The sequence below is a fragment of the Anas acuta genome, chromosome 5 (genome assembly GCF_963932015.1).
Source record: "Anas acuta chromosome 5, bAnaAcu1.1, whole genome shotgun sequence".
NCBI lineage: Eukaryota > Metazoa > Chordata > Aves > Anseriformes > Anatidae > Anas > Anas acuta.
In genome coordinates, this window is record NC_088983.1 from 45491196 (window position 1) to 45507859 (window position 16664).

At 39.4% G+C, this 16664-nt stretch overlaps 1 long non-coding RNA gene across 3 annotated transcripts in view; it reads right to left on the minus strand.

The window, feature by feature from the left end:
- Positions 1-2603: 2603 nt before the first annotated feature.
- The window catches only part of LOC137856593 (uncharacterized), a 77104-nt gene continuing 63043 nt past the window's right edge, over positions 2604-16664 (minus strand). The window contains exons 1-4 of one of the 3 annotated variants that reach the window (XR_011096610.1): positions 14875-15024; positions 6718-6848; positions 5089-5214; positions 2604-3521 (exon numbers count right to left, since the gene is read on the minus strand). This is a non-coding gene — a long non-coding RNA (uncharacterized lncRNA). Of the gene's footprint in view, positions 3522-5088; positions 5215-6717; positions 6849-12032; positions 12072-14874; positions 15025-16664 lie in introns of those variants that run through there. The other 2 variants (XR_011096611.1, XR_011096609.1) reach the window with 2 other exon arrangements.

Consider the following 16664-nt stretch of genomic DNA (forward strand, 5'->3'; position numbering starts at 1 on the left):
CACTATAAATACCACAAGCTTCTGATGTTGTTAGCACTAAAAGGAGCTCAGCTAGCACCAGGGAAATTGTATCAAAGCTGTAAACATTGCTAATACAATATTTTTGTAAACCAAAATTCAGTGGTTCTTAAATTGCTGGCTTCTTTTAGGAATCTGACTATGCATACATCCACATATGTATCTTCCTGTTTTAGAGAGGTTTCTTACCTTTGTGATTTCTAGTGATAAGAACTTCATTCAGGGCAACTACTAAGATTTGAAAGGAAATAATAAACTACCATACGTAACATTCTGATTGTCTAAAAAATGATTCCTTTTTAAAATAGATATTTCTGTCCAGAGACCATATCCCATGCTACCAAGGATAGCAACGTTTTTCTGGGATTGAATCCCAGTGACAGAGAAGTCTGCATAAAATGATGCACTGTAATAACACAGAGGATCCACGCAGGGTAATACCGCTCCACCAACCAGAAGACTGAAGATGGAGCTGAGTTAAGATGCATTGTCTGGGATTTCAAGTCAGAAAACCCTCACAAATGTAGAGTTTGCCACACCAGAAAGTGAAGTTCTTAGCAATAAAGGGATTTTTACTGAAATGATCAGCTTTGAAATCTTTACTGTGTCTTTTCTTTCTCAAAGACATTAAATGGTCACTTATTACAAGATAGTAGAGTTGGATAATAGAGTCTTGGTTGGATTTCCTTTCTGTATTTTCTTGTCCATTCTGTTTTTTGTTTGTTTGGTTGGTTTGGTTTGTAGTTTTTGTTTGTTTTTTTTTTGTAAGTTGCTGAAGCAGTAAATGGCAAAAGTCCTTATAATTGAGGAAAAAAAAAAAAAATCACAATTCTGATTCTTTTTCCACCTTTCTGACCCAAATGGCTACAAAATGTTCAAAAAAAAAAAATGGCTACAAAAAAAATGGCTACAAAAGTGTACCGAATGGTGAGCAGTGATACTGCTCAAGTTTGTTCCATCTGCTCACCTTTTATTTAGAAATTTCCTATCTACAACTAGAAATTTTGGAGGGGCTCAACAAATATGCTTTTGAACTGTCATGCCTTACTTGAAGTATTATGGTGCTGAAGAATCATGGCTTTGTCTTTACAGTACTGTATCAACCAAGTTAAATACATGCTAACAAACAAATAAAAAGAAGGTTTTTCAAATTGCATGAGCAAGAAGTCAAAATGTCTTCCACTTAATTACTTAAGATAATAAAAGCAGTCTATTTCTGCCCTTTTTCTTTTTATCCCACAAGTATTGGTGAATTTATATAGCTAGTATGTACATTTCTTTGAATTAGAAAGGGAATAAATTCTATCAAATATAACGCATGTTTGGACTGTTGTAATTATATCCACACCAGTAGTTGTACCAATATAATTATTTTGTCAAAAAAATAAAAATAAAAAAAATAAAGATTATAAATATTGTGCATAGCCAGGTCATGAATAATGTGTTACCTCTGCCTACCTAAGTGCTTATGTGTTTCACAAAGATTTTCTCAGTTATGTTGATGAAAATATTGCATATACTTTGCTATTTTTTATTTTATAAAAAATAAATAGGTTTGACATTTTTGCATAAAGATCACCATAAAAAGTTCTAGATATGTTTTTTTTTGTGATACAAAATGAATATAAACGTAAGCTTTTTCTATATTCTGGGTTTGATGATTAGGAACAGATGTTCATGGACTTGGACATCTTACAGTATGTGTAATTACTAGAGCTGTCCTCCTAATCATAGCACGCAGAATTGATCACATTCTATATCTAATTAAAGCAATTTCTCCTCCCGATGCAGAACCATGAAAGTACTGTTCCCTAAATTCTCTTCTGAATGGCTTGCTAATAAAACTTACATCAAAGTTTTTTTTTCCTTTCTTAAAATGTTTCTAATAAAATTCTTCCCAAAATTAAAGTAGTATTTGGCATCTATTTTGTAAGATGTTTGCCAGATGTTATTCTGAGTAAGTACTGTCTGAGTATTACTTTGGCTGCTTAAAATGTAAAATACGTGTTCATATCAAGTTATAAAATTAACAATTTACACATACAAACGGTTGCGGAGTCAGCCTTAAGACCAAACTGCAGCCAGTCTCTCCTGGGCCCAGTTCCAAACACCCTCATGGCAGGACATATGCTTTATTCAATTTAAAATCTGAATTGCTTTTTTGTAAGCAAAGTTTAATTAAGATCTCAACACTAAAGTGCTTCTGAGGATCTTGGTGGCTGCCTCTCGTTCATACATTTGATCCTCTGATAGACAGTTGTTGTTTTTTTCTTTTAATCCTTTCCTGCTTCAGGGGCTAATAGCAACCTTCTCAGCCCCATAGTGTGAAGGTAGCTTTGCAGTCTCCAACACAGGGCACCCACTCTCGTGTCCAGCCAAATGATGGCACCTTTTGGCAGTGAACAACCCACCTGCAGCTCAGCAACAGATACCAAGTGTAATTAAAAACTGACTTTTCAAATGTACTTAGTTGTTTCCACTTTAGCCAGTAGTGTCTTTCCCCAGTGAACCTTTCAAAAATCAATGCTGAAAAGAAAATCCAAAGCAAAAGAAATGCAAAATGCTACAACCAATGGAAGCCACCATTTATTTAAAATTCTGATTTTATTTATGATTTCATTCATATACTTTTAAAGCATTAAAGCATTAATCTGGTAGACAAGACAGTACTCACACAGCTAATCTCGTGGCCAAAGAAAGTTGCAGTTACTCCTAAATCATTCTTACAATGGATTAATTGCCCTTAATTTATGTAATTCACGTTTTCTATCATCTTACCATAGAGACCAGTTGTAAATTATCAGCTTTTTTTTTTTATTTATTTTTTTACCGGCTGCTTGACAATGGAACATTAGCATGTTTCAGTGCTGCAGTGTGTCGAAATAAAACCACTAGACCTGGTGAACACAACCTGCACCTTTCCTGCACAAAAATTGCCATAATTAAACTCAGTTCAAAATGTTGTCATTATTGACTGTCAACAAACACATCAATCCCACTTTGCAGTTCCTTCATTGCCTTTCGGGGGTGTTGCAGTTCAGAGGGTAAGTAGCTATTTTCTGATAAAAGCCCAATGGAGGTTCAATAACATCCTCAAGGCAGCTCAAGCCCAGACAACACACAGGAATATCACTTTTGGGAATCTGGGTGCCCAAAGCAGATAGCAGTGGTTAATGTCTTATGCTAGTGAGCACTTACTGTCTTCAATGAAGGCTTCCCTTGACTTAAGACAATATGAGCAGACACCGGGTAATTGCGATATGCAGAGACTGGAGCAGACAGGCACATGTTCAAGGCTGTAGGACTACGGTGAGCTACTAGATAAATCATTCCTTAGCAATTTTGAGAGAAAATATCTATTTTTCTCGGTGTATGGAAGGAAGGAAAAAACACTGGAAGAATGCTCATGACTAAGCTTGCCTCCCCATTGTGTGGTGATGTATGGAAACTTCATCTGAGTTCTTATCTGTCCTGCTAAGCTCTGAATGGTCTGATGTTATGAACTGAAAAAAAAAAAAAGGCTGAAAAGTGTTCCTTTTCTCTCTTCCTTAAGGAAGAAAAACTTGTTTATGTTTTGCAAACAAAGATTTTAGCAGATGACCGCGCCCTTGCTTAACTAGGAATTATTACGTGATTATGCCTCTGGCTTGAGGGTGAGGAATCAGGGAGATCTGTGCCACATTGTGCTGTAATTTGAGAGGCTGATTGCACCGATTTCTTGCGGCTTGCTCTAGGTACGAGTCTATCCCGGGGGCCTTGTCCTTAGGACCACAATATATTCCAGGAGCTACTCTGCTTCTTAAAAGAACAAACTGCCTGATGAAAAGCCCATTAAGGTCTTGCATGAGACCTCAATAAAGTCTCAGTGAGGAAAAGCACGCATATTTCTTCTGAAAGAGTTACTGCTTTTCCTAGAGGCCAGAATCTCAACAGATTATAATACATTGGTCACAGAGTGGATCAATTCATGTTCTTTTTTTTTTTTTCTTTTCCTCAGAGATTCTGTTCAAAATTCCCATGCCTTTACCCATGAAAGACAGAAAAGATAAATCGACACTTTAAAGATCATCTTACACAGTAAGTTGCTATTTCAGCAACAAGCTGTCTGATTGCATGTGTATTAAATATGTGACCAGGAATAGTTACAGCATCAATGATAAGAGTAGGCTGGTTTTACAGGGAAAGGTAGATCATCCCATTAACCTGCCTCATTTAACAACATATTTTAGTGCAGATGAAAGTAAACTCATGCACTAAGAAGCAAAGAGCATAGGTGAGATCAGGGGGCTGCATGTGCACGGATTTTTTTAATGCATAAAAGTTAGACTATATATATTACTTTGTCTTTTAGGATCTATATATCCCAGCAATTTTTAAAAGGCCTTAAAGGTTGGGAAAAGTAAGTTTGCTTTGCAGGGTCACAGCTGAGAAAGGGATACAATCATGGCAGAGCTGTTGGTCTAAGCCCAGGAATTACACCGTGAGTATTTACTTTGCTCTGTTAGGGACACATGTACACTATGCTTGCTACTTGCTGCTGACACATCCTGCTGACAACATGGCAAGCTCCTTTCTAGGAGCAGTGCAAACCCTTACCAGTGGGTCACATCAGAGCAGCAGAAATGGAGACTTACACTGATACAGCCTGCCAAACGCAGGTCTTCTCACTTTCAACAGGCAGGTGTCTGGTAACCTGGAGCACTACTACCCAAAATCCAAAAGCCATGATGATACTGAAAGAGCTGCTGCACTCCCACGTCTGTTCCCTGACAGTGAATAGGCGCAGCATGGCTGGTAGGGTGTAGAGAGGAAGCCATGGCTTGGCTTTGTCTGAGAGGCAAAGAACAAGTACAATGACTTGTTTGAAAGTCCAGCATTGGTCCAGGCCAAATGCTAACTTAGGGACAGAGTCCGAAGTCAGGTGCCTGAATATTCATTACTCCACAGGAATGGAAAATCAGCTAAACATTTGACATGCACCTAAGCCTCTGTCAATTTCCTGGGCAAAAATCTTAAATTCAAAGTAATATTTACTTACTTAGACATCAAGTGAGCATCTCTGAGCCCTACCTTCGCAGCTGGTGAAGGTAGTTACGAGTAAAAATGTGGGAATTCCATCTTTCCCCCGGCTCATTAGCATGCTTCCAAATCATCTTCCATTCCTCTCTGGCAAGTTTTTTTTCTCTGATTCACTGCCTAAAAAAAAAAAAAAAAAAAAAGTTTCCCAAAAGTGGATCACAAGGTTCCTCAAATTCACATCGGTCCTCTTTTAAACTTCAATAAGATCTAGCAAATGGCCTCCTCCCTCCTCACATAAGCCAATAAGTCACCTTTATTATTGCCAAAAGCATAGGTTGAGTGCAAGAGCAAAAGACGGCACTCATGGCAGCGTTTTCATTTCAGTGATACAGCAAATGATAGATTGTTGATCTCTGTAAAGCTCACAATTCAATTAATGAAACATATTAAACCCATATGTAGCATATTATGCAGTATTTGTAATGCAGTCAGTATGACAAAACTAATTTACTGTAATGCCATCATATAGAAAAGTAGAAGAGTAAATTATAAGTGCACACAAAACACATTCATTCGCTCATGAATGAACATGTGGTATGAAATGTGATACATATATATAGTAACTAAGAGAAAACGCATGTAGGATGGCTTACAGAAATTGAACTACATTATTTTCCAGGTAATATATGTAATTTTGAAATAAAGCAGGATTTTTTTCTGCCACACACTCAGCCTCAGTTGCATAAACTTGTCTTGTGCTTGTGCACGTTGTCAGAAGCCTACCTTTTTTTTCAGACAGAGATTTGAGTACGTGATTGTGCCCCACAGATTTCAGGTTATCACTCTGTCTGCATTGCCATGTGATGGAACAAGAACATATAACAGTATTATTTATTTAGGGATGGGAAAGAGCAGAAATGAGGTAGCTTGGCAGAAGTCTGTAAAAGCTCATGGGAAGTAGCCACACTCCATCCCATGGCTTACAACCACTGAAGCCTGTTATCACACATACTTAAAGGCAGTATTTCACAGGCTGCTTAACACTTTGCTCATATGGCACAGAGGAAGAAAATTCATTGTGCCAAGAAAACACTCCTTCATAATTTCACCAGCACTTCTCAGAAGGCTGTAAACAATATCGGCTGCATATTTTCCCAGCTTGTGTCCCACCACTCAGGGATTCCTCTTGAAAGATATTCCCTCAAGGATTCTGTCTGGAACAGCTTAACTTCCTTCAGTAAATGTTTCCTCTGCTTTCCCTTTTCTAACCCTTTAATTCAGTGTTCCCAGGAGAAGTTTTACAAGATGCTGATCTTGCACAGTAAAGAGAAAAAATACTCAGCACCCAAGGCCTTAAATGGAGTGTTTGCTTCAAGACTTTAATTAAGGCTTAAATATATGTTTTTAAGTGAGGAAGTAAAAGGGCTAGGAACAATTATCTGTTCTTTGCTTTATTTTTATTATATTTTTTTTCAGCTCATTTGTAACCTCAAGGAACAAATTTCTGCAATATCTCTCCACACCCCTGCAAAATTTCTGGTGAGAGTTTGAATTATGGGGTAAAAAAAAAAAAAAGAGTGGTGAGTGTGTATTTTGGAAGCTTAAATCCAGAGGCCAACAAAACACCAAAAGAAGCAGAAAATCCTATGGTGTTGACTGTGCCAAGTTAGGATGGTATACCTGGGAAAGGATCCCTCCACGTATGTCCTGTTATTGTGCACCTTCCCAAAACATCTACTGCTGCCACAAGGACAACGAGAAACTGGTCTTCTGCTCCCATCTAGGAGCATCATTATGGGAATGGTAAAGTACTGAAAGAGAAGGGGAAAGGCAGAGATATTCTGAATGCAATCCAGGCAATGAAACACACAACAGAACTACTGGAAAAAATGGTAGGGAATGTGCTGGCAACCCTAGGAAATACAACCTTTGATCTACAAAACTGAAGGAATGCGAGCCATTGCCACCAGCCAATATGTACATCTTGCTCCACTGGGTTGCCTTTTCCTGCTATGGAGCTCTCAGTACACTTCTTCATCTCACAACAATTCCTCATTAATAAATTTCAATTGTTTTGTAAATCAGGGTCCTTTTACTGTAAGTGATAACCATAACGCTAGACAGGAGATGAACAACAGAGACAGTACAGACAGATACCAGCATGCAGCTTTACGATCACTGTGCCAAGGAAATCCTGTATCGCTATCACCTACTGCCAAAAGAATTCAGTGCTGCATTCCTCATCCCCATGTGAAATGCGGTGTACCCCTCCACTATAGAAGTGAACAGACAGTCTCTTTAGGACACTTCCATGGGTTAGTGACAGCACTTTTGGTTTCACAAACTTTTTGTACCAAAACCCAGGTAGTCTGGTAATGTTCTTGCTGAGCTTAAACCATGTTATAAGATGGTTCCACTTGCCCGATGACTTTCCCCAGACCTACTCCACACCCTCTGCAACTACTTGTCACCTGTGGACTCTGAGCAGGAAGAGAGCACTGTGTTGCATCAGCCTGCAAATGACAGGACAGGCAAGGACAGCTAGCACCTTGCTCAGCGTCATGAATATCAGCGAGGTGACTGGGGATGGGAGGCGTCCTTGCTAACAGCTTTACCAAATGTTTCCTGAATGCTCTGCTGCCAGGCACTTCTCCAGCCCAGGTGGATGGCATGGAGGCATCCCCTGTGACCTGCTGCAGCATCTGAGATACCAGCTCACAGTTATCTTCCTGGCAGGTGGGTGAGGATGACACAAAAATTAGTGCTCATGATCAATTAGGAACTTGGAATGAGTCCTAATGGGACCTATGTTCTCCATGTACATTTTCTCAATGGAAGTCCACAGCTTCAAGGACGATTCACCATGAGGTTTCATTCTCCTTGCTGGCCAGTATAACAACCACACTCACCAAACGTACATCTGTCCTGCCAACACAGCACTCACAAGCAGCCACACTGCTTTCTCTCATCCGTGTTCTCTGCCTTCCCCTGGGCACAGACACCAGCATCCTTCCCACTGCAGTGGGATAGGCCCTGACCTAACAGGTGGAAAGGGCTTAACTGCTCCATCCTCATCCACACAGGTGATGATAGGCTCAGGAATGAGACAGGCAAATAAATCAATGGATTTAACAAAGAAGAAGATGGTGTTTAAACCTCCATCTCCCACTATGGTGATGAGAGCTGGTATGCATTTTTAGCTAATTTTTGAGTATATACAGAAAGACAGAAGCATTAGCATCTGGCATGAGTTAACACAGGTATGTCTAAAGCCATCATGCACACCAGTAGACAAACCTTGGCTGGAATAGTACAGTCAGGCATCCATAGTTTCAGAAGAAAATGTAAAAATAAATAAATAAAACTGAAAGATTTCTGAAGAGATGACAAAAATGGCAGAAAACCTGCTTTACAGGGAGTCTGAGCACACTGTATTACTTCACAGTGAGAAGTCTTTGATTTGGCATACAAATTATATATATATATAATTATATATATATATTATGTATACATATATACAACTGAACTGCTCCAGATATGGGTCCGTACTACGGGGTCCATCCCTCAGGAGCAAACTGCTCCAACCTGGCTCCCCTACGGGCAGCATCTCCTGCCAGGTCACCTGCTCCTGCGTGGTCTCCTCTCCACGGGCTACAGGTCCGGCCCGGAATCTGCTCCGGCAGGGGTCTTCCACAGGCGGCAGCCTCCGTCGGTGCAGGGCCACCTGCTCCACCGTGGTCTCCTCCACGGGCTGCAGCGTGAAACCCTGCTCCACCGTGGTACTCCATGGGCTGCAGGGGGACATCCTGCTTCACCATGGTCCTCACCACAGGCCGCAGGTGACTTCTGCTCCGGCGCCTGGAGCACCTCTCCCCCTCCTTCTACACTGACCTTGGCACCTGCAAGGCTGTTTCTCACTCCCTTGACTCTCCCGGCTGCTGTGTGGCGCAGCGTTTTTTCCCTGTCTTAAATATGCTCTCACAGAGGTGCAAAACAACATCGCTTATTGGCTCAGATTTGGAAAACAATGGGGCCCTTCCGAAACATGGGGCAGCTTCTAGATCTTTCTCACAGAAACCACCCCTATGGCCCCCTGCTACCAAAGCCTTGCCACGTAAACCCACTACAATATTATATATATTATATTAGAAAAATGGCTAGAAGCCAAGGCCTCAGTTTCAGGTTAGCAATAAGGGGACACAGCAAGGGGGAAAACTTACAAATGCAGAAACAAATGTTCCACAATTTGAAGCACATAAATGAGGGTTAGAAACTTTCCAGGTAATGTCCTGTCTTGGCCCAAGCTAAGGACTAAACCATGAAGCACCACTGTGAAAGTTTGATGGCTTCTGCTACACCTGTGGGCAGACAAGATACTCCCAGTGGGCTGGCCCAGCTGTGTAAAGCTATTAAGTCATTTCCTTCCAGAGTTTGATAAGATTATTTTATCCTCTTATAGGAGTAAATATTTTTAACCAAATGGGGATAAATATATTGGGAAGTACAATGTCCTTGACCCTGGTTTGAGGAAGAAAACAGAAGAGAAAGGCAATGGAGAACAGATGAGTTTGGGTGGGTCATGACATGGGGCAAGAAACTTGGATAGCCACTAGCATTGCTCACACGTATTTTTGAAAATTTTATCATGTGACTGTTTTGCACTTCTATCAGAGATGGTTCTTTCCCTCCGGTCTGTGAATCTAGGCTTTGCTCCGTGTTTTATCAGCAGGGTCTGAAACCAGATCACTGTAAAGTACCTGTGATCTGGTGTCCTTCAGCTAATCAAAGATCCACCTTTTGACATGGTGACGTTTGGCCATGAAGGCAGAACGGAATGGAGCCTACATGAAATGTACAGCTAGATTCTGCCAAGATTCTTTTCAGGAAAAAGTATTAACTCCTTGAAATGGATGAAAACATTTACTATGAAACATCAGACCCAGTTCTAGCACGAACAGGTTTAAGCCTTCTCATCTGTTAAATCAACAGAAGTGTTACTATTTCCTCCTTGCTTGCCAGTGAGATTGCCTCTGCAGTAATATCTGTGATACCACGGAATTTTCTTAGTATCATTAAAGGAGAAAGTTAGCTCACCAGGCAGTCTGGGGAGTAATGGAAGTTTTATAGATAGATGTGCGTGTGTGCCTGCACGCTCATGTGCATCCTGGATCTTCTTCGCATCCCCACGAATGCTGTGTGGTAGCAGCCCTGGAATGCCAAAATCATCTGGGGAATTCCTCATTCCTAAGTTTAGTGCTAAAGAGCTAATAGCTTCAGTATGTTTCATTGTTCAGATGTGAGGTTAAATGCAGAGATCAGACTCAGTTTCTTTTCTGGAACACCAGTCTAATACTGTTAGGATGTGCAAGTCTCTTTCTTGGCTGCCCTGCATTGGATCTGGAGGCAGGGCCCTGGAAACTGCAGAACAATTTGTTTAGCAGAGCAGTAGCACAGGTAATTCAGTATTTCATTTCTTTTTCTCCAATCACTAAAATATAATCTGTCAACAGAAGAAGGAGCAGTGTGGAAAAGGACCACTGGCTTTAAGGAAAATACATTCATTGAATTCTTCAGAAAAAAAAACAGACCCTATGTCTAAATTTAATCCCCCTATCTTCAGAGGAGACAGCTTATGTAAACTATCACATATACAACAAGGTGCAAAGGATCTACATCACTGCAGTTCCCTAAAACCAAATATGTTCCACCTTACTTTTCTAAATTATTATATCTAGTATTTATTCTCCAACCTACATTAATGGCTTTCTGAGTTTGTTCAATCCTTTTTAATCTCCTGACTTATTTTCAGTGGATAAGAAATTGCCTTTTGGTCATATTACCACATCACATCACTGAGGTGACTGACGAGTTTGGCCAAAATTCCCTGCCTTTAGAATACAAGAGCTCAAATCTGCTGTTAGTGGCTACAGCTATGCCTAGAAAGTAAAACTAGAGTTGTACAATCCATTAGACTTAAATAAATAAAGGAAAATATGATTCCTATCACTGTAAATAGCTGGCCACCATTGAGAAAGGGAATGTATAAATAATTATTTTAACTGTATGTATGCAAGAAGGGCCAAAAAAGAGTTCATCCAAAAATAGTAATTAAAAAAAAAAAAAAAAAAAAAAAAGGGAAAAAAAGGTCAAGTCATGCCTTTTATTACTTTTGCTAGATTCCAGTAATGAAAACACCTGCATTTCAGTTTATCAACAAGTATTGTAAAATTAGCAAACAATATAAACCCATATTCCATTCAATTTCTTGGACGCAAACTTGGGAAACTCAATAGAAGAGCCTTGGTAAACTTAGTAGAAGAGTCAAATGTGAGGATGTGAAGGTAATCCATGAGTTATAAAAAGTGGTTCCCATAATAGAGCAGCACCTCACAACCAGTTATCCCAGTTATCTGCCAGATAGGCTGGTATTTTAGATGTCTGCTTCTCTTGGGTAATCTGAGAAGATTCACTAAATTTATAGCACAGAATATTGTTTTCTGAATTCTCTTGCGAGGCTGAGATTCCCTATATGCCATACCCCTGTGATCAGCGAGGACCATCATCTATCTGACTAGGCAAGGAATGGAAAAGGGATTTTGCTCCCATATCCCAGGTCCTGCACTGAGCAGTCAGACAGGGCTAAGAGTTGGACTGAGATACTATTAATAACAACGGGGTCTTTTTAGTCCATGCTAAACAGCAGGGGCTGTATGGTAAACAGAATTTTCATATTGATTTGATAGCATACCATAAGCTTTCCACAAACTATTTTTAAAATCCTATGTTTCTGAAGCTGCCAGCACGTTTGTAAAAGTCATATAACATAGACTTAATTAATTATATTAATTAAATAAATAATTATACATAGAATAGAAGGAAAAAAAAAAAAAAACAGTATATATGGGGACAAGTTTTCCTACCTATACTGTTTAATTTATGCTGAGAATTGTTACAAATAAATAAGGAAGATAGTCTTCCAGTGTAAAAACACCAACCTTATCATTTCTAAGTAGATTGAGATAGACACAGTGCAGATTTTGAACAGCTATTGACAGATAAGCAGAAATATAATATGGCAGCAGAACTGCTAAACTCTAAAGAGATTACCTACTATTTGATCCAGAATACTTTTAGTGATCAAAGAAAACCGTAAGCGAGATAATTTTGCAAAAGGTACTGTCATTTTCCACTGGTAGGATATAATGCTTTTTGCTATTTTTATGGGCACTGTTTTTATGGTGCCATTCCATCATTTTGTTGACAAAAATCTACAGAATTGTCCATTTCTTTTTTGTGGTAAGGAAAATTTTACTACACTAAATTAAGATAGCATATTAAAAAACAAACAAATTTGCTTCTGGTTCTGTTTGAAAACAGCAACAGGCCACAGCAACCATTACAATTTTTTTTACATTAAAAATACCATTTGTATATATATATATAACAAACGTAGCTATACAATAGCAGTATATGACAATATACTGTAATGACAATAGGAGTTCAAATCAGTTGTTTTATATACCGGAATAGGAAGTCAGAAGTTTATAAAGGAACAGAAAACCAAACAAAAATTCCATAAACTGCATTCTAATGTGACAAGAAAAAGTTTAGCTTTACAGTGACAAAGACCAAGAAGAAACATCCTAGAAACATTTTAGTAAATGTTCACTATGAAAGCAGAATGTTGGTCATAACACAGGGGTTTTTCTGTAATGACTTAAAATTTCTTTCATCCTAAGGTGAATTTGATGCTGAAACATTTTTCTATGCAGAATACTGTGGTTCTTGTAGAACCTGAGATAACTGTAATGACTCTGTGATTATTAGCTGAGACTTATGACAAAATCTTTCTACATCCAGTGTTGCTAATAGCACCAGGTTGATGTAGGTCTTTGTTCATTCCACACAGCTCAAGTCACATGAGGATAACATTGACCTTATTTCAAGGAAGAGTTATTCATGCCACTTCTTTTACTTAGAGAGGTTGTTCACCCAGTCATGCCTGATTGAAATAGAAAGGATGGATTTACAAATTCAGTGCCAGATACACGGAGTTGTCAAACACTATAGTTAATCTGTAAAATTAGTTCCAGAGCTATAAAAGGCACAGGGAGAGACAGATCCAGCATGCTCACTGGAAGAACTCTACTATCATTTACAAACTCAAGCAGCCACCTGTCAGCTTCTGTAGTCTATTCTCCCCCACAGACTTTTTCTCTCTGTCCCTAATGTAGTCCATATACTTGTCTAGCCTTGTGATTTTTTTATATTTTTTTTTAACTTTCCACTTCCACTATCATCTCTGTGCAATGTCTTTCACAGAGCCCAGCCTCTCATCTCTCTCAGGTCCTTATTCCCTGTTCTTCCCCCCCCCCCCATATATACCTGACAATCTTAAAGATGCTTTTGCAGGATTGTTCTCTGAAAAGTGCAGTTATTCCCAATCCTCCAGTCACTCAAAGAAACAAGACTGAAACTCTGACATGCCCAGGTGACAAAGAAAAGCTAAGCTGAAGCAGAGAATTAAATTCAGGTTATCAAGAGCCTTTACAAGAGGACATGTCTCATGTCTTCCAAATCCCCTTCCTTAAATCCACTCTTACTACTGCTTGGAATCTAGCCAGGGCAAGTGCTAACACTTGTAAAACAAATGACCCAAATTGTAAAGAGTCCAAATATTTTCAGTCTTACTTGTCAAGTGAAAGATATCACTGTCTAGCAGGTAATGCTCATTACACTTGAGACACGAGTCTTGAAATAACTCTAGCTATACACTTCTGAATCCCTGTTTGAATCTAGCCCTAAGGGAAGAAATGATGCTACAGCCACTTTCATTCTGAGTAAGAGCATCCATACAGGGGGGATAAGTACGGTTCAGCTACCACACTTCATGGAGATTTGTCAAATATCCTGATATACAGGAGCATTTCTGGATTTTCCATGCAGGTACTAGTCCAGTCAAGCCCTCTTCAGCATTAGAAGTATGCCTCATATCATAAGACAGCTTATTTTGCAGCTATATTTGCTCTGTTGTTCATTCTTTGTAAGATATGTTATGGGTCATATTGCTGGGTACCTGTCACCTGAATGTTTATTGACTTATGAAGGTTATCAAATGACTAGAATTACTTGCTATGTCATACACCATTACTTTGTATGGACATTATAGTGGCCAGTGCTTCTACTCCCATTTTAGTTCAATGTGACTGCTGCTTTCCCCAGTGATACATAAGCAGTAATAGGTAATAACTATGCCATGACATACTTATTTTGTAGAGCTCAAGCACCCAAGCAATGAAGGAATTGCCAGTGCTGCTTTTATAGTCTGTGTTCATACTGGTATGGCAATTAGCCAAACTGACAAAATGGCAGTATTTCACTGAAGTATCTTTTTATTTTCTCTCTTCTGTGTAAGTACATCCATTTCCACATTTATTCTATTACCTTTCACTAATACAAGAAATAATTGTGAGACTGAGGTTTTCCTTCTTAACTGCTTCTATGCAACATTGATTTTATTTCAGCTTTGTTGTGGTTACACTAACAAAAAGCAAGCATTTGAGCTACGAGTGGTTTTGTCTGAGACACTGTCTTTCATCTGATGGCTTTTTTGGTTCAACATGGGCTATTTACATTTAGCTTTTGGAATTAGAGTAATAACAGCAGGAAAGGACCTCAGGAGGTCACCCACTGCCTCCCCCTGTTGCAAGGCAGAGCCAAACAGCTAAACCACAGCTAAGCAGATCTGAGTTTTCCCTAGCTGTTAACACCTGTCCAATGCCCACACAAAATCCACTGGTGGCTATTTACCTCAACTTCAAGATCTGATCTACTTACAGGTGCTGTAACTGCTAACAGGTGATGTGACTCATAGCGTCCATTGCACACCCAGCTCTTTTCATTCCATGCTTTTACTGTGTCCTGTCACAAAGCTCTGCATCTTCTGCAAGTCTAAAAATCTACATGTTGCAGTAGAAAGGACATTTCCACTATCCCTCTACCCAACACTATCATTTGCAAACAGTTTACATCAGCCTCTGTGCTCTGTGATAAATCATTTGCTTTCACAACCCAGGGCCGTTATAAATAGCAACACATGGTTTCACATTTTGTAAAACCCATGAAACTTCCCAAGAAACTGATTGCCCAACTCAAAATGCAGGAAAAAGGGCAAAATTAACTATAATGCACCAGGTAAACAAGGCGTCTGAGACTTTTTTTTCTGTTTTCTGTTTTCTTTGTTTTCTTTCATTTGCAAAGCACTGAGATGCAAGCATCATTTCTAAAATGATGAAGTTTGCTGAGGCTGTAGAGAGCTTTCCTTGAAAATCCTTTTGCACAGCAGGAATTCCACTGGGGGAGTGTGGCTTGGATAATGAATTGATCTCAAAGGTGGCGGTCTGTGTTCTAGGAATACATCACTTATTCATATGTGGGATTTCTTTGTTGTTTTTCCTGCAGCATTCATCTTCATACCGTCCCGTGTCTTTAAAATTTCCATGGAAAGGCAGGTATCTTTTGAAGGAACTTGTGTGTAACTATATGGAAGTTATCTACAGCAAAATATGCATGGGAGAAAAAAGTCTTTCACTGAGCAGGAATTTTGCTATCGAGTTTTGGATTTCATCCTCAAGACTATGCCTCCCTTCACAATATAGGATGAGTTAGAAAAATATTCCCAGCTTCTCTGCAGAAGGGGAACACCAGGCAATGAGAATATTGCCTATCACTGCTGCACTGGATCTCAGTAATAACCCCAGCTCATTGCCCCAGAAACCTTTTGTCTTTGTGCTTTTTCTGATAAAATAGCATTAACAAATTCTACAATTTAAAACCTTTGAGAGTGGTTCCCCCCCCCCCCCCCCCCCGTCTGAATGGAAGTTATCTGGTGCAATGTGTTTAGACAATATAATCAACAGTAATCCCAAGAAGAGGAACCTGATGGTTTGGAACAGATTTAAAATAACCAGAAAGGGCACAGATCTGACGTGCAATGACATATTTCAAGCACTCCAAATACACAAGACCTTTCAACCCATTAGAAATGATAAGCTTCATCCCACTGCATCGTAAGAAGAAAATAAACCACACTAACCCTAATGCCTGCTAATAAAGCAAAGCATTGTAGCTGCTTTGTCAGAACTTGTATGACCTTCCTCTCTATACAACATGCCTCATAACAATGGTGGGGTTAAGAATCAGAAGTAGGATACAATTTACATTACACAAAAACAAACTTGGAGATATTCAGCCACTGAGATACTAATTTCCTGATGTAAGTCCCAGGCAAAAATTAGAAACTACAGTCCATTATTGCCTCAGGACAGTGCCCCTTGATATGCCCTATTATAAATCCCAGGGTAGCGCAGCATAGTAGGCTGAAAGAAAATGCTCTTGATGATGTACTGGAAACAGATGACTCTCAGTACCCCAACACTTAACAGTTGTGTCATACTAAAAAATATTTCCAGGCTTATTCACAGATGGCAGGCATATATCTAACTGCCTGTTAGTACAAGGACATGCAGAGGAGCATGTCTTGTGCTCTTCACCATTAGAAAGTGATTGAGACAATGTCCTAAATTCCAGTGGTAAAGCTGGAATGGATGTATATGTAGGACCCGATG